The sequence below is a fragment of the Mytilus trossulus genome, chromosome 12 (genome assembly GCF_036588685.1).
Source record: "Mytilus trossulus isolate FHL-02 chromosome 12, PNRI_Mtr1.1.1.hap1, whole genome shotgun sequence".
NCBI classification, from domain to species: domain Eukaryota; kingdom Metazoa; phylum Mollusca; class Bivalvia; order Mytilida; family Mytilidae; genus Mytilus; species Mytilus trossulus.
The window spans coordinates 13,478,176-13,500,870 of NC_086384.1; the positions used below are offsets into that span (position 1 = coordinate 13,478,176).

Below are 22,695 nucleotides of genomic sequence, written 5' to 3' on the forward strand. Positions count from 1 at the left end.
AATACTTATACAGTTACTAATACTATTTGATTATATGACAGAAGATATTAAAACGTTCAAAAATATTTTAAACATTACCTCTTCTCGAAAGTGTTTATCTATAATATTATTATTTTATAACCCATCATGTTTGAAAATACATTTTTTCTGTTGATTTACCAATAACTTTTATAAAGCATAAGTTTATGATTGTCCATGAAAAATTAAAAACAAATTCACTTATAAGTAAATCACCTTCTTATATTTTTAACAATATATATACATATGCATACTCATGCATGTAAATCTGACAACCAAACTGTATTAAGGAAGCTGGCTTGTCATGTTTTATGGTTATTGTCAGATTTTCGAAATCCTCTGGTTTTATCCATTTGAATGCCTTGAAAAAATTTGCCCGGTGACCCCCATTTTCTTTTTTTTGTAAATCTTGTACATGTATAATGATAAGCCATTTGTAAAAGTTTTATAAAATTTTAATTACTTTTTAACAGTTTTTGGAACTTCAACTTGTCAATGATGAAGCTGTGAAAAGTCAAGAGAGAATATTTTCGCGCCAGAATTTCAATGGCTAATATCTCGAAAACAAGCACGGTGACCTATATATTTTGTTTGCTCTTTGGATTCCTCTATTAATCCCCTATCTGTATAAACTAGTGTTTTGAAAAGTTAGTCAGACCAATTATTGTATGCTTGGTAATAGCATTCATGTACAAATATCAGTAATGCTATCACAAAATGTCCTGTTTTACTTTCTATCATTCCAATTATTTGTGATCGTCTTTCTTTTCAATTTTTTTATAGGTCATTCAGTTAGTTCAAAGTAAAATTATTTCGCAGTATTTGTATTGTTTGTATTTCTATCTTTTTGCTTGAATAAAATAATGTTAAAATTATTTATATATCCAAAATTTACCACAAGTTCAAAGTACGAATGTTGTAAACATATCTCCATCATCCCTATAAAATGTGTTTTGAACATAAATCCCATATCCAACTGAAATGACTTTCCACATCTATTTGTTTTATTTCTCTTTGAATTTTGTTATAACATTGTGTTATTTTTCATAAACTTTTTTATTTTGTTTCTACGATGATGATGTTATATGTTTATTTGCATGTGTGGAAATGTGGCGCAATTTAACCCCGCGTAATGGATACCTCTTTCGCACAGGCACTTGTTTCTATGGATAGTCGACCTTCCATAGATAGAAACAAGTGGCTGTTGTGTAACGGCGATTGTTCATTTCACCAAAGATAAAATAAAAACCAACATATAGACAATTTTAAACAGTTGCTGTAATTAATTTTCAATTTTTTTAATTGTGTGTTTTAATAGTAATTTTCCCTCAATGAATGTTAAATACCAGCTAAAAAAACACTTTTGGATCAAAAAGTTCATTTTAATAGAATGTTTAATTATGTCAGAATGTCTAATACGTTATGTTTTTTTAACTGAAAGTCAACTAGGTGTTAATCCAATTTCTGCCTTGAGGACGTACACCATTGTGATGTAGTATTCTAAAAAGCAATAACAATAACAAACAACTTTATTTAGAAATACTAAGACAATACAATACAATACAAATAGTTTATTTACCGAATACGTCTCACCATTAATATTACAATACATAACATAATACACGAATACATACAATGATATAAACTATTCATGCCATACTTAAAAGAATTATGAGGGACGGGATTAAATATATATTGAAAATTAACAAATAATACTGTACAGGTAGATTAAAATTTTCCTTAAAATATTTATATTTACAGTTAAACAAGTATGGACACAGACGCAAATTGTCAGTGATATTAAAGGTCGTTACAAATGTATCGAAAGCTAGACTGGAAATGTGTATTAACAAATTCAGTTGATGTGTACATGTCTTCATTCAAATGCATTGACTGATAAAAGGGGGGCTTCAACTTCCACCCCTCTCTGTGGATAAGTTGTTTGAGTGTTTGAATATGGAGTTTGTTAATAAATAGCTGCACTGTAAGCGCATGATATGTCTTGATTCCTGTTAAGCTTGCTTAAAGGTTGAACTATTTTGTTTAGTACAATTATTAGTCTATTTGTTTTCTCATTTCATTTGTTTTATATTTGTCATTTTAAGGTCTTTTATAGCTGACTGTGCTGTATGAGCTTTTGTCATTGTTGAAGGCTATTTGGGGACCTGTAGTTGTTAATCTTGTTTTAAATTTTGGAATGTAGCTGAAGTCAACAGACATAGACAATTCATCCAAGTTTTATAAAATGATGTGGAAGTGTTTATGTGAATAATTGAGATGGGAAATGAGGAAAGTGTCAAAGTGACAACAACCCAACCATAGAGTAGACAACAGCTGAAGGCCTCCAATGGGTTTTCAATGTAGCCAGAAACTCCTGCACTTATAGGTGTCCAAAAACTATAAAATCCCTTCTTTTTTTTAGCATATATAAAAATTCATAACACAGAAATGTATAATCTGAAATTTATTACAATCAAAAGGGACCTAAGGTCAATAGTGTAAACAATTCACCAAACTTTAATTAAAGGTGATAGATGCATTTTTGTGTTATTGTTCAAAATTGGAAAAGTGTCTCTTTTTTAAGGATAAAATATCTCTTCATAACATGGAAATGAAAATTCTAAAATTTATAAAATCGATGTGGAGCTTATGTCAATAGATATAAACATTTCAACAAATGTTCTTGATAGTAGGGGGAAGTGTTTTCTAGTTATTGTCTGAAGTGTGGATGATCGACTGATAGACAACAGTATACTATATTATGTTGTGTGTGAGACATTGGTATAATAAAATGGTTTCGAATGAATAATGATTAGAAACTGTTTAATGCAGTTATTGAGGGAACGACAGTGAAGAAATTCCTGAGATCAATGCGTTTGAATCCGAAGAATTCAATTTTTGTTGAAATGAAACAAAGTTCAATTTTTGACCCTTTGGATCTTAATGTAGACCAATTTGAAAAAGGGACAATCCTGTGCAATTGAATATTTCTTGCTATTGTGCAATACTGTGCAATTAAAAATTTCTTGCTATTGCACAATACTGTGCAATTGGAGATTTCTTGCTGTTGTGCAATACTGTGCAATTGAACATTTCTTGCTATTGAACAATACTGTGCAATTGAACATTTCTTGCTAATGCAGTATACTGCACAATTGAAAATTTCTTGCTATTGCACAATACTTAGTATAATAATTTTTGACCCCGATTTGGACCAACTTGAAAACTGGGCCCATTATCAAAATCTAAGTACATGTTAAGACTCTCCATATCAAAGAACCCCAAGAATTAATTTTTAATAAAATCAAGCTTATTTTAATTTTGGACCCTTTGGACATTAATGTAGACCAATTAGAAAACAGGACCTAAAATTAAGAATTTGGACATGGTTAGATTTGGCATATCAAAGAAGCACAATACCGTAATTCATTTTTTTGATGAAATCAAACAAAGTTTAATTTTGGCCCCTTATTCCTTGGGACCAAAACTCCAAAATTAATCCAAACCTACCTTTTGTGGTCATAAACCTTTATAGATTTCTATTAACTTATACTAAAGTTATTGTTCAAAAACCAAGAAAAATGCTTATTTGGGGCCTGTTTTTGGCCCCTAAATCCTACACTGTTGGAACTAAAATTACCAAAATCTATCCCATCCCTCCTTATGTGGCCATAGACCTTATGTTAAATATCATAGATTTCTGTTTACCAATACTTAAGTTATAGAGCAAAAACCAAAAACAATGCTAATTTGGCCCCTTATTCCTAAACTGTTGAGACCAAAATCCCCCCAAATCAATCCCAATCTTCCTTTCATGGTCATAAATCTTTTGTCTAAATTTCATATATTTCCATTTTACTTTTACTGAAGTTAGAGTGCGAAAAACGAATATCTTTGGATGAAGACGATGATGCCAACGTGATACCAATGTACAACCAAAAAGTTTTCAACTTTTGCGGTTGTATAAAAATGATGTCAAATCAAATTTTTAATGGAGTTTGCAACAGTAATTATTCAACTACTCATTTTAATACATCATAAAGTATTAAAGTGTAAATGTCATACAGTCATGGTGATGATGCCTCTGCTAGCATATAATGTATAAAGGTACATAAATCAAGAACTGTAAAAGTTAAGCTGCTAAAAATTGAACTTAAACCAAGTTTAGAGGTACCGGTAATAAGCATTGTATACACATTTCACTAAATTTAGTTGAGACAAACTTAAGAAATTTTTCCATTTGTGAAAGGGGATAACCCTAGAATGATAATCAAAGTGCTTGTAATCACTGAATGGCTATTAAAGACTGCTTAAATTTATCAGTTGGTAGTAAAGTGAATTTTGCATTGTATATTGTATATATAGCATTATTTTAAGTCGATTCAACTACTATTCTGGACAGAGAAAGATAACTCCAATTTTCAAAGAAGATTTCATAAAGCAATGGTTTTAGGTAATATTATTTCAACAACCATTCTGGACAAAGAAAGAAAACTCCAATTTATTGTCTTGAATCTACAAAAATGTTTGTTTTTGGCCCTCAATTCCTCGACTGTTTGCCCCATAACCCACAAAATAGACCCCAAACTTCTACTTATGGTATTAAATATTATGGTACAGTTTCAGAACAATTGAAATACTTATACACAACTTTTTGTACTGACACAAGATTAATGCTTGTTTTGGGCACCTTTAGAACCCTTATTCATAAACCTTAAGGACTATATATATATAACCGCCCCAAAACAATCCCAAGCTTCCTTTTAAGATTATAAATATTATGTTATAATTTAATGGCTTCCTTTTTACTTATACTGAAGTTATTATCTGGAAACCATCCGTCTTGGGAAGACGACGACAGGATACCTACATGTATTTCAACTGCAAAAATTTCTGTGGTTGTATAAAAATTTCAAATATGTACAATGAAATATAGATTCAAAATTGATAAGCCTAGATAGGCCTTATAATTTTTTTCCCACATAGTTGAAGGACCATTTACACTCAGGACCGAGTCATAAGTAGGCAGTACAGTCTACAGATGTATTAAAACAACCTAGCATCATATTGCTAGTAGTGGGAGTAGCATTCTCGGGTAAATTTGTTCTTTTTTTTTTATAATATGTTTGGTTCAAATCAAAATAGAATGCTTTTATCTCCCCAATACTTACATTGTAAATAGAGGTGGTACTACTTTGACAAATCCTTGTACATGAGAGTTTTCTGTCAAATCTTTATTTCACAAAGAATGAATTGCATAACAATGAACTGAGCTCAAAGCAAAGTACTTTAATAATACACTTAGACAAAGAGCTAAATCCAGTGATATACTTTGTACTACAGGTCCTTCATTAACATCCATTGACCAAAACCATATCTCAACGACATTCCATACTACATGGTTGGATTCGGAAGTCCTGAAAAAGACATGATTTTTTTTAACATATTTTAAGTATATATATATACACAGGTTAATACTTTCTTGTTGTATAATCATTCCGTATCTAGCAACTATCAATTTGCTTAATGCACATATTGATATATGTTGAGTGTACCTCTGTTGGAAATAAGAACACAAACCTCCACCTAGTTTTAGTCAATGGACAAAACATTCAAAACTATAAAATATTATAGATCTAAGACTTGTCAGTGTCTATTTACCATTGCCACTGAATCAGTGATATATGTATTGTACACATAATTATATACATGCAAGACTAAAATTATAAAGTACATACATGTTTGTATATAAGGGAGCTACCATTTGATTTTTATGGGGGGGCTAGGATGAAATTTGAAAAAAATAGGCAGGACAGGAGTTTTGAGTAAAAAAAAAAGGCAGGATGAGACACTTGCAAAAAAAAAAAGTCAGGATGACAATTTATGTAAAAAAAGTCAGGATAAACTAAAAAAAAAAAAGCAGGACCGGATAGAGCGAAAAATAAAAAGGCAGGACAAAATTTTTCATCCTAGCCCCCCCATAAAAATCAAATGGTAGCTCCCTAAGACTAAAACTGACATTCAGTCTTTACAACATCTTCATTCCCAAAGTCATTTTCAAATCTGACTTCATGGTAAAATAAGATTCCATATCTACAACCAATTAAAAGGAAAAATCCCTCTGATAGACAAGCATTTAAATCCGATTTCTAAAATGGAAGCTAGGTCACCATGGAACTTAGAACTAAAAAAAATCAAACAATATATCTGATATATTTCAAATGCATGTACATGAAATAATATAAATCTCTAAAATTCACCATATTGTTCCCTTTTTCATCTTCTGTTAGATACTGTATATCCAGTGGCGGATCCAGAATTTTTCTGAAGTGGGGGCCCACTGAATGACCTAAGAGGGGGCTCGCTCAAGTCATGATTCAGTGATTCCCTATATAAGCAACCAAATTTTTTCTCAAAAAGCAGCCCCCCCCCCCCCTAAATCCGCCTCTGATATCAACCTATCAACCTCTAGATGTCTTTCAATTACATTCAGTTTAGTGTGGGTTGATCTTTGATTGTTGTACATGTACATGTTACAACCAAATTCCCAGCAGGGGGCAACTTTGTAAGACCGCAGAGGTTCAAGCTTAGATTTTGAAATAAGGCGGAAAATGTAACCTTTTCAATTTATAAAACAGGTTCAACATCATTTCTATACATATATAAACATATTCTAAATTGTGGACACACCTTCATTAAATATTCTAATTCAATTAGTGGAGGAGATCAAATTAAAAAGTTGCAATGGTTAAATACTCCAATCACAGTCTTTCCTGCTAAAATCTCATGTGTAGAATGTGATAAACGGTTTTTGGGTCTATATATTGTCCTTGATATTGAGGTTATTTTGACACAGCAAAATATAAAGAAAATGTAAACTATGATCTGGAAATTGACTTCGTTTTCCCAAAATAAGCCCACTTAAACTGAACTTTAAATGCAAAAGACCTCTAAATGGCTAACAGATATTGCTATATAAAAGAATAGTCCTTGATTATACATGTACATGATATTAAAGAATTCATGAAATTTACACTGATTCTGTCAGTTGAATGGACTAGAATGAGATAAGTTATATACATGATAGACATAAAGGTTTTTTCCAACAGTTGTGGTGTAAATTAAATTAGTTGTATTTTATGGATGATATATTTATGTATATACATGTATGTAAATCATTGGCTCTTCAACCAATGATATTTTACAATATTGATTATTTGTTTATTTTTCTAATGTTGGTATTTTTCAGCATACTAAAAATGTTTTAACACAACACGAGCACAAGCTTGATAGGGTGTCCTCACACAGGTTTTCCGCTGGCGGTCCCCATTTTCCCAATTTGCGAAAAAATAATACTTGTGGCAATAAAAATATATAGAAAGATTTATTTTCCTCCTTCTTGTTTATTTACTTTTTTCGAGTTTCTCTGACTTTAACTTATCAGACAATACTCAGAATTCACCTTGACCTCATTAAGATTTTGACAGATGAAGATTAAACAGTAATTCTTAGACATGACCATAAAAGAGGGGGGATAGGACCTTTATCGGGACTCCGGGATCGGGTGTTTTTAAGCTCGGGATTATCCCCCCTCATAAAATGAAGATTTAACAGTAATTCTTAGACATGACCATAAAAGAGGGGGAATAGGACCTTTATCGGGACTCCGGGATCGGGTGTTTTTAAGCTCGGGATTATCCCCCCTCATAAAATGTACACTTTTTTCAAGACGATTAAAAAATCAGCTGAATTTGACAAATCACACTATTTGTTTTCCAAAAATAACCGTAATTGGATGGGGGTTCTGTGTATTCACATTATTTGAACAACTCTCCTTGGGCCGAGAAAAAAAAGATCCGTGTTTCAGGTAACCTGACCGAACCTGTTTTTAAGCCCCGACCCTAACTTTTTTATTGGATCTTTCAAAAAAAAAAAAATAATAATAATTATCAACCGACCCTGTTTTTGACACAGGCTTCTGATAAATGACATAATATTTTTTCTCTCTTGCTTCCTCTTGCATAGAAAGCCAGTAAAACATTTTATTAATGTCAAAAGGTATTCCAAATAGGTTAAAATCCAAGAAATTTGCACAGCAGGTGCTTCAAAAACATTGCAAATGGCCCAAGACCACAATTAATGACCCCGCTTTTCGTTGTTCACGAAAGTAGTTCGTTTTTAATTAGAGTGTATTTTTCCTTAATTTTTTTTCTTTCCCTTCCCCACTCATTTCTTAAAATTTTATTCGGTGGAAATGAAAGATGAGAGGTAAAATAATTTTTTGGATGTTGTATTTAAACTCATTTTGATATGGAATGAGTGATTAGGCCAAGTGCAAAAAGGTCATATTTACAGTTTTCGGAACATCTCTTGACTTGTCCATAGGGGTATGGATGTATATTGGCTAAATTTGTAAAAGTGATTGCCTCAATCTTTCTGAATATTGGATATATTTTTGGACTAGTGCTATACATAAGACACACAAAAAATTTGACAAAAGTGCATGGTGCAATTTTTTTAATGATACAAAATGTTCTAAAGAAATGATAGAGAAATTAATTGTGGTCTGTGGCCAAATGGCACACTTCCCGTTTTTGAAACCAATTATGGATCCAGACTTGGAAAAAACATGATAAATACTCAATAACTCAAATGAAATTTTGAATCATCACCAAAAAGTATACAGATATTAAGATTAATGTAACTAAGAAGTGTTTAAAGTTTTAAGCCATTATCAAGAATTGTTTTTGAGATACAGTGTGACATGTGAAAAAAACACCCCCCTGTTTAGTTACAATGTGCTGTAACTCAAAAAGTTTTAATCTTATTTTCACTAAAAAGTATAGATCATGTGACCATCATAAGAAACAACTATATTAAGTTTCATGAAATTTGGGTAAGTCGTTCTCAAGTTATGGTGCCACATGTTTACGCTGGACAGACAGACGGACACCTGACATTTGTATACCATAATACGTCCCGTCTTTGACGGACGTATAAAAAGCAGTACTAAGCGTGCATGTTACGCTAGAAACATATTCAAAGAATAAAGTTTTATAACTTCTTAATGTCATATCCAATATTTATCAAAACCTAAAGGGGAGTTACATGTATCTTACTTCCTATATTTTTTCGTGGATGTCAATACACCTAATCGCTATTTATTCCATACCGGATAAATTCTAAAATTACACAACTTTTTCATCCAGTTGAAGCTATCTGGGGGCCGTTGAAACAATTCACCATGCACAATACTTTTTAATGAGACCCGTTTTAACTTATTGTAAATACTTTAAACAAAATAATTTTTTACTTCAATTTTCAATTTCGAAAAATAGTGGATCATATTCTATTAAAGTTTCTTGATGATCGCTTTCTAAAGTTTTTCCTCCCTCAGCTCTCTAGTAAAAAAACCTTTATTTTCAGTCGCATGACCCAAACAGAAAGTTGTACATACAGTGTATGACTGTTTTTCCCAGATTGGACTAAATAGCGAAAATTAAATAAAGTGTAATTTCCGGGATTGTTGAAAACTTGCATATTCATCCCTATCTGATTTTGTGGTTTTAACAACCCAGACAGACAAATAGCAATAAGGTGTTTAGGAAAACATGACCTAAAACCTCCTTCATATAAGACAAAAAACATGGGAACTCATACTGAATGGTCAAATGTGTTCAATATGAAAATTTCAGTTAAGATTGTAAAATCACAAATCAGCTGTTAATGTAAATGGACTATTAGTATGACTTTTGAGCAAATTTAAAGGGAAATGACGGGGAAAGGGCAAATTAGCTTTCAAGGGGAGCAAATGCTGTTTAAATTGGTAAGCTGGTTTTAAATATAGAGGGAAAGTGGAGTCATCTTTTTGGACTTTAGTTACATGTAAATATAACTTATGTAGACTTACCTTCTAATTCTATAGACTATTAAAAAAAAACCACACACACAACTCGGAACTATTTCTAATTCACTTGGACTACTGATATGCAAACCTAAAAACAAAAACAAAAATATCATAAAATAGTGATTGAAAGATTCATAACACTTTGAAAGGATAATTCAAACACGTGACGTGTTACACGGGGAGCATGTTTGTTTACAAATAATAATGTCACGTGATCGCGCACTGACCTCGCATGCTGCATCGCCCTTACAATTCACTAATACATGTACATAACCATTTTCATGCAAACATGCAACGTGAATGTGATTGGTTATCAAATAATACAAAAATAATGCATGAACCGTTGAAGAAGAAATTATTTCATCAAATAGATTGGATTTTCACTTTCGACACGAATAGGTCGAGTTGACATTCCTGTCATCGGAGATAGTATTGAGATAAATGGGATAAAACGGACCGTCAAAAAGGTCTAGAGAAGCACATCAGTAGAACCTTAACATAGATAAGTAATACTTACCAACATTTCTCTAATTGATAACCTATAGAACTGAAATTTCACAAAAATACCGGTAAATAATTTTGTTGTGATGCTGGTAAATTGGCGCTAAATAAATATTCTTACTCCTATTGCTCATGTAAAAAAAAATTGTATAGAATTGAATTCGACTACAGTTCAGAATAAAAAAAACGTGCATATGCAAAAGCCAGGTAATATGTTGATGATAAAGTGTGCATAAATTTTCGTAAACGAAGTTACCCGTATACTTCACCAAGAATTACATTTGAGCGCAAAGTTCTGTACATAATGTGTGCTTTGGTTGGTTTATGTAACATAATTTAGACTGGGATCCTGGCTAATCTTGACCTTACGACGCGCAGCTAGATTGGGCCGGATCCCAGGCTAATGTAACATCGTAGAACTCAGGGTAACGGAATTTTTTGCGTTGCTATTAGATGATTGAGGCCATCTATTTTTATTGCGGGTTCCACATATTTAAATCGGAATTATAGAAAAAATGGAATGTTGTGAGCAGAATCAAAACAGAAATGATGAACACTGCAACATTTCCAGCAAAATATAAATAGGATGGAGGATCTGTGTATTCACATTATTTGTAAAACTCTCCTTATTCATGTGAAGCGTGTGCTTTACATCGAGGCTTATTCTTTACATCGAGGCTTATTATGCTAATCATTGACGCCACAGTACTTCAACCAATCAGACAATGTTTATTTGGGGCATTCGATCGATTTTAACTCAGATTTTGGAATATTTCAATCGAAATTATAGAAAAATGGAATGTTGCTGGTACATATAAAATAGAAAATGATGAATACTTTTAGCTAAAGATAATTTGGATGGGGGTTCTGTGTATTCACATTATTTGCACAACTCTCCTTACTGATGCCATATTTTGGAATTTCCGTGACCTAAATGGTTCGCGAAAATTAATATTTTTATATATAGTATAGTAATAAAAAGGGGAACAAAATAAATAAAAAAAAAATAAAAAAATGTGTAAAAAGAGTCAAAATACAAACTAAAATACAAACTAGTCATATTTATGGTTACTACAAATCAATGTTAACACATAACCATATTAATTATAATATCTAACTAATTTCTAAATACACAGTGATAAGTTTTAAAGAACTTTGGTATTGAAAAAAGAAACCAGTCCGTTCATTTCAACACATGGATAAATGCATGAATATTCTGAAATATGTATTTTTCTGATATTTTTAACAATATCAAGCTGGCACGTGCACATGGTGCACTCAAATAATTAGTGAAACTCATGTTCAATGGACAAGGAGATGACACTGTCTTCCATATCTAGGAATTACTTTCCATCTTCCTGTTTCAATTGGTATTGTTAGGTTACAGCATCGCAGCTTCTTAATGTTTTTACGATCTGCAGATGAGAGTCTAAATAAATATTTTTCAAAGGTAAAGTCGATTTTGAAAAGACCGTTATACCGCCCCCCCCCCCTTTCCTCGATGAGTTTTGGATTTGAATGTACCATCTATGGATGAATTGAAATATGTTAAATTAATCTTTGCTTTAATCTGTTTATTTTTGCTTTAATCCGTTAATCTTTGCTTTATACTAAAAAAACTGAATTAGATTTTTGATTAAATATCCCAGCTAAACCGGGTATTGTCAATTTAATATATTTTTCTTCTATTTTTTTTTTTTTTTTTAAACAACAATATTTTCTATAATTTTCTTTCGTTCTTCAAAAAGGGAGTGCAATAAATTAGATAAGTTTGAAGTTACAAACAAATCTTCAGATGAAAGAATCCAAACAAATTTCATTTCATCAGATAATCTTGAAAATTTTTTGAATTTGGAATTTAAATTAGATAGATGTTGAGATCGAGTATCTTTTAGAACAGGACATTTTAAAAGAAAATGTAGTTCGTCTTCAACTGCGTTCTTACATAGCTTACACTTTCCGTCTTCAGCTTTAATCCCAATATACCTCCCTCTTTCGATTTCAAGATCATGACAGCTAGTTCTAAATCTTGTGATGATTTGCCTGTCTTTTTTTGAATTCATTTTTAAATATGGTTCAAACATAAAAATATTTTTAAATTTTCTGTAAGTTCTTAATTTATTGCCAGATTGTAAATTAGTACACTTCCCAGAATTGCATTCTAAACTAGCTAACCAGGGGTGGTGTTCTCGAAGGTATCCTAAGATTCGTCCTAAGTCATAGATAAGACCGATTTTAGGATGGACTTAGGATCGACTTAGGACACTCTTAAGTTGTGTCTCGAAGCTCTCTCAGACGAATCTTATGTTAGGACGTCCTAAACATTTCCTAAGTCGAAATTTTAAATCTTTAAAGTTATTTTTTTATAAAACATTTATTAATGACGAAAATTTTTAACAAAATTGTTTACAAATTTTATAATAACATGTACAGAATTAAATGCATAATTACCAATGTTATTACATAAAAAAAGGATTGTTATTTAAACTTGAAAACAATTTGTTTTGAAATGAGAATTAAATTTGTTGTGTAATCATATCGTGAAACACGAAGTTCAAAGTTTAAAATCATGCACAATTTCTTTATATACGAGTTAATAACCGATGGTGCGTTTCATTTCATGTTCATTTTCACGTAAAATAATGAGCAAAAAGCGAAATCCAAACATTATTACACTAGGATGAAGATAGGATGCTCTTAAGACACCTTATTGGGTGTCCTAAAGTTAGGACGAAAAATGAGATATATCAAAAGTTAAGAGAGCTTCGAGAACTCGACTTAGGACAAAGACTTGCCATAAGATAGACTTAGGACACGTCCTTATCCTAAGATAGCTTCGAGAACACCACCCCAGCTTTCTTTAAATTTAATAGTTAAAGATGTTTTTACCTTTTTTAGAACATGGTTTTGTTTAAAGTTTGACTGGGCCCAGTTTCACGAAGCTGTCTTATGTCTTAGGATGGTCTTACGACATATCTTAGTCCTAAGTGGGTTTCACAAAGTGGTCCTAAATTAGGACATCTCTTAAAGTTGGTCTTAAAGTTAGGACAACGCGAGAGGTGTCTTATGATGGTCTTAGGATAGTTATACGTTTGTTTATATAAATTACACGCATTTTTTATATTAATTTTGAAAAAAAAATCTTTTTATCATCTTATTATCTATTCTCATTCTCCTTTTCCTGCTTATAACGTTATCTTTCTTGATTGACGGATTATCATGATTTGTCAACAATGAAAATTCGATGTATTGATATCAAGATTGCACGATTTTATCCCTTAACCTTTTATAACCAATAAAGTCGAAATTGAATTCAACTCACTTGTACCAACAAATGACATCATTTTATATTCCTTTTTTCCTAATTTTGCTTCAAAATTTCATTTTTGAATTGATGTATTGTTTAAAGATAATTTATATATAAATTACTTTTATTTTTTACATTTATATTTATTTTGCAAATTATGTCATTATATTAATCAATACGTTAGAATAATTTATGGTAAGACATACTATTATTACATGATTTTTTTCCGTAAATCATATTTATATTTGAAAATTTAAAAACACTTGCGACAGGTTTAGGATGTCTTAGCTAAGATCATCATAAGACAGCTTCGAAACGAGGTCTGAGATATGTCCTAGGATAGTCATAAGAGGATCATAAGACATGTCCTAAGATATATCTAATGACATGTCTTAGGATAGCTTCGTGAAACCGGCCCCTGGTTAACAAATAGATATTCTAAGTCTAGAAATTTAAATATATAACAGTCTCCGGGACAAGTTTGCAATTCCGCTGAGTGCAAAAGTTGTCACCTTAATTTTTAGAGTTAAGTCAAAACAAAGTTGATAACTTGGTTGGTATTAGTTCCCTGATATTTGTCCTAAAAAATTTTGGCTCTAGCACCACTGTTGAAAAAGTTATGCCCCTTTTTTCAACAATTTCCTCAGAGGAAAAGTACTTTTCCTCAAGGGAAATCAAATTTCCCTGAAGGAAAAAGATTTTTCCTCAAGGGAAATTGTTTTTTCCTCAAGGGAAAAAGATTTCCCTTAGGGAATTTGCTGCATAATTATTTCCTTTGAGGAAATTCTATTTCCTTAAAGGAAATTCTTTTTCCTTAGAGGAAATTCTTTTTCCTTAGAGGAAATTCTTTTTCCTTAGAGGAAGTTCTTTTTCCTTTGAGGAAATTTGCAGCTTCAAATTTTCCTTTGAGGAAATACTTTTTCCTGTGAGGAAATTTGTAGCTTCACATTTTCCTTTGAGGAAATACTTTTTCCTGTGAGGAAATTTTTGACAAACACTTTTCCTTGGAGGAAAATTCAAGACAACAAATTTCCTCTAAGGAAATCATTGTTCTTCAAATTTCCTCTAAGGAAATTTCTGAACATCAAATTTCCCTTAAGGAAATGTTTTTCCTTATTTTTACTTGTTAAACATTTCTTCACTACACCATGTATACAAACAGTATGAATATAATTATTTAAAGACTGTAGAATTGATGCAAATGATATTTAAAAATTTAATAATAAATGTTTGACTCAAAATTTTAATGACATTGAAAATAATACAGTCTGACTGTTTAGATCTAGGTATTGTTTATACTTTTTATATAAATTTCACTTTGATTTATAATTTTTTTCGAGCAAATGCTTCTGTTTTCTTTGTAATTGTTTCAATGCGATACAATAATAAGCAACCAATTTGAATGTCATTATATCATTTGTGGTGTTCTAAAAAAAATATTTATATATTTGCAGATTAAATAATAAAATAAACACTTTTCGTGTTATTTTAAATTAGAATTTCTTCTGTTTCAGCTTGTGTACAGTTATTCAATCCACTATGTAAGAATTCAGTGAATACATTATTCCATTCACTAAACAATTCCCTTCAATTCTAAGAGAAATCATTTTTGCAAATTGTTCTTCAATGATCTTCTTCTGTATATTTGATATGAGGGAGCGATGTAAATGAGTGGATAAAACTGGTGTTCCTTTTTTCAACAACAAAATAGTATTTGTTCTGCATTCTCCTCTCTTTTGATTAAGATATGTTGTTGCTTTTATGCAATAGTGTTTTCGGGTATCTATGATAGAACGCCATTTTGTTTTATATGGTCATTATCACATGTTGAAATTTCCTATTTCTTTTTTGCAGGAAAGCACACATTCCATTTCAAATTAATCCAATTATGCACTATGTAAATAAATTTCAACTTTAAGTTTCCTCTTCAGTAATGACCTATTGATCATGAAAACCGAGATGTCTGATCACCTATAAATACACAAAAAAAGCAAATAAAATGTTATAAATGGAGAGAGAAACAGCAATAAATGTTTTTCATGTGTATCTTTCCTTATTAAAATACATTAAGTAAACTTGAACTCGAGAAAAATAAATAACTGCGATGTAGACTAGAAAGTATAAAATGCAAGATAAAGTATTCACGAAAATTAGTTGATTTACAGTAGTCAAGTCCATGTTTGCAGGAAATTTACATCATTGGTTGTCTGGTAGAGAGTTGTCTTATTGGTAATCATACCACATCTTATTTTTATATAACCTTGCACTATTCCTATTGTGCCTGTCCAAAGTTCAGAGCCTGTAGCTTTTATCAGTTTAGTCTGACACTAAAATTTAGTGGTTGTTGTTGTTGTTGTTTCATACCGGTCATATTTATTTTTTGTAATTTATTTTGTTATAAACTAGGCAATTAGCATGATTAGTTTTACAGTTTGAATTGTTTCAATGTTTCATCTTTAGGTCTTTTATACTTTGACTATAGTATAGGGTATTGATTTTCTCATTATTGAAGGTCGTAACAGGCCTACAATTTCTTTCTCAAAGCCGTGATAGTTTTCATATTTAATATACCACATCTTTGAATTTTTATAGTAATCATGATACTAGTAATCATCTTTCAAGTTCAATAACTTTTTAAAATTAAAAGGTGCCTTACCATTTAGGTTTAGTTGGCTTCTGCAAATTTTACATTGCCTATCATTTCTGCTGTATATTATTTCTCTGTACCTTCTATAGTTCTTGTCCTATACATAAAAGAGTAAAAGTTGAATGACATCTTGCATCAATATTTTTTCTGTTTAATGTACATTTATATGTATATTAATGTGTGTTTAATACAAATCTAAACCATGAGTGCTTGATAAGCTTCTTGCCCTTATAGCTGGTCTGTAAGCTTTAAATGAATTTTATTGATCGACTAAAAAACTATGAGCACTGCGCAAATAAGACCCCCGCCCTCCAAAAAAAACAAAACATGCACAAACAGTGGTATTCATTGACATAAAACATGTATATAATTTGGCTCAATTTATAGATCTCTCAAGTGACTATAAGTTTAAGGCTGCGATTTTTTTAACAAATACATTTCTAAAACCTTTCAAAGATTTTGAAAATGGACAAATTTTAAATAACTTTGCAACAACTAAAGTTCCTTAACTCTGCATCTTATAAAAAATATACATGATAAATAAGGAATGATACTCCAGCTTGCATATTATTCAAAGTTTTAAAGGAACATAACTGAAGAACGGTAATAGTTTTACTACAAAAATTTGAAATTGATCTGATTAAAATTGTGATAAAAAGTATTGTTTTAAAGTTTAATAAAATTTGGTTGAGGGAAACTTAAGTTAGAAGGCTGAAACATTTTTTTCCATTTTCAAAGAACATCACTATAGAATTTTAAAAGTAAAAGAGACACTACCAAAATTCAAACTTAATCTGTATTTTGTGGTTATAAGCATTGTGTATTGATTTCATAACATTTGGTTGAGACAAACTAAAGTTTAGAAAACAGGAAACCAAAAATTCAGCATATTTTCCCCATTTCTAAAGGGGCATAACTCTGATACTCTAGTACAGTAACACTGACATCACCAAAATTCAAACTTGATCTGAGTATTGTGATAACAAGCTTTTGTAAAAGTTTAATTGAATTTGTTTGAGGCAAACTAAAGTAATGTAAGAGAACAAAAAACAACTTTGGGACAGACGGACAAACGATCAAGTGTTAAACATTATGCCCCTCCACTTTGGGTCATAATAATAAAAAGGGTGTTTATGTCAAGATATAAAAACAAAGTTTCATAAAAATTTGTGAAAGCATTCTTGAGACTATCCTAATCCCAAGTCATGATAGTACAATGACATAAATCAGATTTTTTTTTTAAATTAAAAGGAAAATTATCATGTAATGATGTTTATGTTATACAAAAATAATTCACCAAGTTTCATTAAAATTGCTCAAAGCATTATTAATAGTATACGTACTGGAAAATCCCCCCTTTTTATGATAAAAATCCCTAACTTTAAATTAAAAATTTAAAATCCCTAAAAATTAAAAAGGACCTTAATTATCATGATTATATGTGACTTGTTATTTAACATAACAAAAAAACCAAAGGCAATGAAAGAGAAACTGACAATGCCAAGGCAAAACATAAGATGCAGAAAAGAAAAACAAAACAAAACAAAACACTAAGCAACACCAAAAAACTAGTGTTGAATTTATGTGCTCAGTCAGTCAGTGAGAGTTGGCAGATCCTGACCTACTATATCTATGCTTAAAAACATAAAAATCATATAGTTCTAAACATATTTTGTAAATTTATACTTTATTAACAAGTGAAACTGCGAGCTACTGCTCACTGATGATACCCCCGCCGCAAGTGGATAATATAAATAGTGTAAAAATATGCAAGTGTTCGGTAAACAGGAAGTTGTCGAGTGATGAATCTGAAAACGCATCACACGGTATAGCTGACTTATATAAATCCTAAAACCAAATTTAAGAAATTCTTGTATTGTAGTTCCTGAGAAAAATGTGACGAAAATTTTCAACTTGGCTCAGTATCATGTGTAAAATCATACAAGTGTTCGGTTAACAGGAAGTTGACAAGTGATCAATCTAAAAACGCATCACACGGTATAAATGACTTAGATATATCTAACCCTGAAACCAAATTTCAGAAATCCTTGTATTGTAGTTCCTGCGAAAAATGCGAAGAAAAATATTCATGGGACGGACTGACTGACTGACTGACGGACGAACGGACGGACGAACGGACGGACGAACGGACGGACTGACAGACAGAGGTAAAACAGTATACCCCCCTTTTTTGAAAGCGGGGGTATAAAAGTTGTCATAAATAGCATAGACACCTTTGAGTTTTGAGAACCACATGTGTTAATTGTGCGAGTATAATCATTGATAATCATGCACAAGATTGACTTTTTTTAAAAAAGCCTATATATTGAAATTTTCTGAAAATATTGCATGCATTTATTAATATGACCAATTTCAAGAAATGCACAAAGATGCGAGATGATTTATATAATTGTAATTTCAGGAATTTACAGTAAAGGCTTTTATCCCCACTACATTTTGCACTTTTTCTTATTCAGGAGCCAGAAGTTATGGCCTTTGTGACCTTTGTATGATTTTTATTTTAGTTTCTTTTTCTTTGTATTGAAAAGTTTAGTATGACGTCCATTATCACTCAACTAGTATACATTTTTGTTTAATGGCAAGCTAAATGCCTCACAGGCATGAATCCAGGGGGCTGAGGGTTGGACATGTTGGAACCCCCCTTTCTTTACTGGACGATCAATGCATTTGAATGGGGACATGTAGTTTAACACCCCCCCCCCCCCCCCCCCCCCCAAATTTATCCTGGGTTAGGAACCCCTTTAAATGACTCAGGATCCACCCAAGTCTCATGTTTTGGGATTTTCTCGTTGCAATGAAGACCCATTGGTGACCTATGGCTGTTATCTGCTCTTTGGTCATGTTGTTATCTCTTTGATACATTCCCCATTTCCATTTCAATTTTCTTTTCAGTTCTATTATAAATATTAGAAACGAGTTTGGCGCGTTTACAAAAATATAATTGTCTGTGCTGACAGGGGAGTATGTGTGCATACCAATATTTAAATTTTCTAGGCCTTCTTTTTGAATATTTTGTGCATTTCTTGGTAAAATAATGTCAGACCTCGAGTGCTGTTGTTTTACAAAAACGGTCAAGTAATGTAGGGGAAAGAAACGAACTAAAAAGAACCAAAATAAGCCACAACTAATGGGGGTCTCATTGGGGGTTCTGTTCACGGATCCCGCTTAGTTACTTTTTATTTTTTTAGATTCCCGCATGATGCCATTACGCTTACACTATATAAGTGAACAATTCTGATATTTTTGTAATTTCCCATGTCCCGCTAAACTTCATTTCGCTTTTTCACGGCACAACAAAAAATACGCCTCGACAATCCCGAGTCCCGCTCAGACCCCCTTATACATACATAATGAATAGTTTACTATGTAGTCAGTAGTCGGGTCAAATACACATGTATATACTTTTAGACGACCTTAGATTCATTTCACAGCGAAAATACTCATTAATATTGAACATTTTAGATCACTTCACATTTAGATTTTATAACTTTTAAAATGAAGACCTGGCATATAGATTGAAGATCATTTAATCGAAAGATGATAATTTCTCAATGAGCAACTATAACCAGGTACTGCATTTTTTTTTGCATGCGTCAAGAAACAGTTAAAAGTTAAACTTCTCATCTGGACTTTTTAATTAGTCTGTATACCGGACCTCTTCTCTATTTTGGGATTGAAAAAAAATCTAAAGTTAAAAATGCGGTTTTGAGCCTATTTCTTCTTCTTAATTTGGTAACACGTTAAGCCATTAGTGACACTAATATGGTATATTACCAATAATAAGGCCATATATTTCGGTGTGTAGAAATACTGCAAAAGACATTTTAGTGCACTAAGAAGAAAGTTTTTGCATTAAGGACACTAAAACGATGTTTTAAGATCACAGCGAGCATGAATATAAGAGGGTATGATTAAAAACCTCATATCTATAAAGTTAGGTATCAATAGATTTTGTAATTTTGAAGTTAATTGACTTTTTAATAAACGCGTGCCACTCGCCACGTGACCAACGGTTTATTGCAGATTCCCGAATCATCATGTTCAATCAACCTAATCCAATAAACAATTGTCTTTTGATCGTTACTTATTGATTAATCAATGGTTGTTAACCTAACGGTTTAGCGTGGTATAATTTCAAGTTTATGAAAGAAAAATAAAAAATAAATTTTGTGTTTTAAAACTTTGCCTTTGTTATATATATTTAGTTTTTAAGGAAATTGCTAAGCAAGCTTTTTTTTTAATTAACAAACTCTATTATTAATATACAAATTGAGAAACAAAGGCTTTTGATATTTTATTTCCTTACTAACAACACAAGAGTTTACATACTATCATTATTCCTTGAAAGACATTTGAGAGTATGTGGTGTCCATGGGGTTCTTCAAAATCCGATTACAGAAGTAATATAGAAAAACTCCAAGAGGTAAAATTATTTGACGTTTTAAAAAGAGAATTATAGAATAAATCATAACTGTCTTCTATGAACGATAACTTTAAACTGGTGTCAATGCTTTTTTTTTAACAATTCATCTTTATTTCAACAATTGAAGACGAATACCATTTTATTTTATAATGTAATAAGCACTATGGGCAAGCGCGGATCCAGAGCTTGAAGTGGGGGTTTGGAGGGAGGGTTTATGTGAGAAATGTTTAGAACACTAGAGAAGTTTTCTTGTTATACCAAACCATATGTTTTTCAATAAATGGCACACTTTTTGTTCATCCGGCATATGGTTACTCTAAATAAACTTTTAAGTGTATATATATATATAATTCTATAAGTTTAATTATTTAATCGAAATATTGATAAATGGCATAGTTCCTGACATTAGAAAAATGAATGAAGTATTAGTAACCGAATATCAATCCTCACTTTTCCGTGAAGTGTTCACAATTATTTGTCTTTATAAAATTAAAAGGATGAAAAAATCCCAAACTGAAAAGAGTTGAAAATACGGTATTACTTTAGAAGTAAAAAATATAGCAGACAGAATAAATACGACAGAAACAAACAAATGAAAAAAAAATAGAGAACAATTTGAAATACCATATACTAGTACATGTTTAATCAGTATACTAGCAGATTATTCATGGTTCAGGGTTGAGCGAACATGAATTTCTACCGATTATAATAAAGGTGACAATCAACTTTTTGAGGTACGTGTCGAGAAAACATTATAGAAAAGATATAATTTAAAATTATGAAAGGACCGATTTTGGCCTCAAATTTCAGGTTCATCTGACGAAAGATCTTGACCACTTTTGAAACACTTAAGTGTCTATTTTATTTGATTTATTAGTGTATGTGGAAGATTTTCACTGATTTTGTCATTAAAAACGATCCGATTCAAGCTCTAATATGAAAAATCCAGCAAATATGCCGGAAATGTCACTTTTCAGATGGTTTTTGCCATTTAGCATGACTTTATGGTGCCAGTACCCGATATATGTGCCATGCATGTATTGTCAAAAAAAAGCCCATATTTATGAAGCTGAAGCATTCTACTGTCCAAAAAATAACTAAAAGTTTACTTTTAACAATTTTGTAAAGCTGCTATATTTTGGGGCCTCAAAGGTGTCTTACCGGACCTTCTCCTTTTACAAAGTCTATTTCTATATGCCATATCCTTTTGTGACAGTTGTATCATTCCATCAGGTCCTTAGTGCACATTTTTGTTCTTAGTGCACTAAGGAGGTCCTTTGCGGTGTTTCTACGGACCCCATATATTTGAAGCTGTTCAAAATTCTGTACATTATAGGTACGTGTATCAGATCGGACAATTATTGTCATATATATAAAAAGAATTACTGTATAAGTTATCTAGTATGAAATATGTCCACTGGACCGACCGTGCAAGGGCTATATATATTATATCATGTATATAACCAGTCAATATTAAAAAAAAGATGTATGATTGCCAATGAGACAACTATCCACAACGAACAGACCAAAATGACACAAACATCAACAACTATAGGTCACACAAGGTCGTTAAAAACTTCCATTTATTGTTGTCCACTGAAAATAAGCTCATAAAAACACGAATCCCCGTTTACTCAATTTCACCTTTATTTGTTAATATTTCTTTATCTTTTTCTTTTGATTTTATCATATCTTTTTTTGTGAAATATTTTGTGTGGTCGGCGAACATGAAATTGCCTCCGATGCTACAAAGAAAATTTGTTTAATGTCATCTGTTGCAATATATGCTAAGTACTACACGTGGACAGGATGTTCCCCAGAAAATAAGTTATACACACCCCGATATAACCCCGAGGGCACACGCTACTGTC

The 22,695-nt window shown here is 31.5% G+C and overlaps 1 long non-coding RNA gene across 2 annotated transcripts; it reads right to left on the reverse strand.

Annotated features, from left to right (window-relative positions):
- Positions 1–15,009: 15,009 nt before the first annotated feature.
- On the reverse strand, positions 15,010–19,878 carry LOC134693252 (uncharacterized). 2 transcript variants are annotated; one of them, XR_010102376.1, is made up of 3 exons: positions 19,445–19,878; positions 16,390–16,477; positions 15,010–15,704 (listed from the first exon to the last, which is right to left on the reverse strand). It is a non-coding gene; the product is annotated as an uncharacterized LOC134693252 (long non-coding RNA). The 2 variants fall into 2 exon arrangements; XR_010102377.1 differs by having other exon boundaries at positions 19,377–19,470.
- Between the last annotated feature and the right edge of the window lie 2,817 nt (positions 19,879–22,695).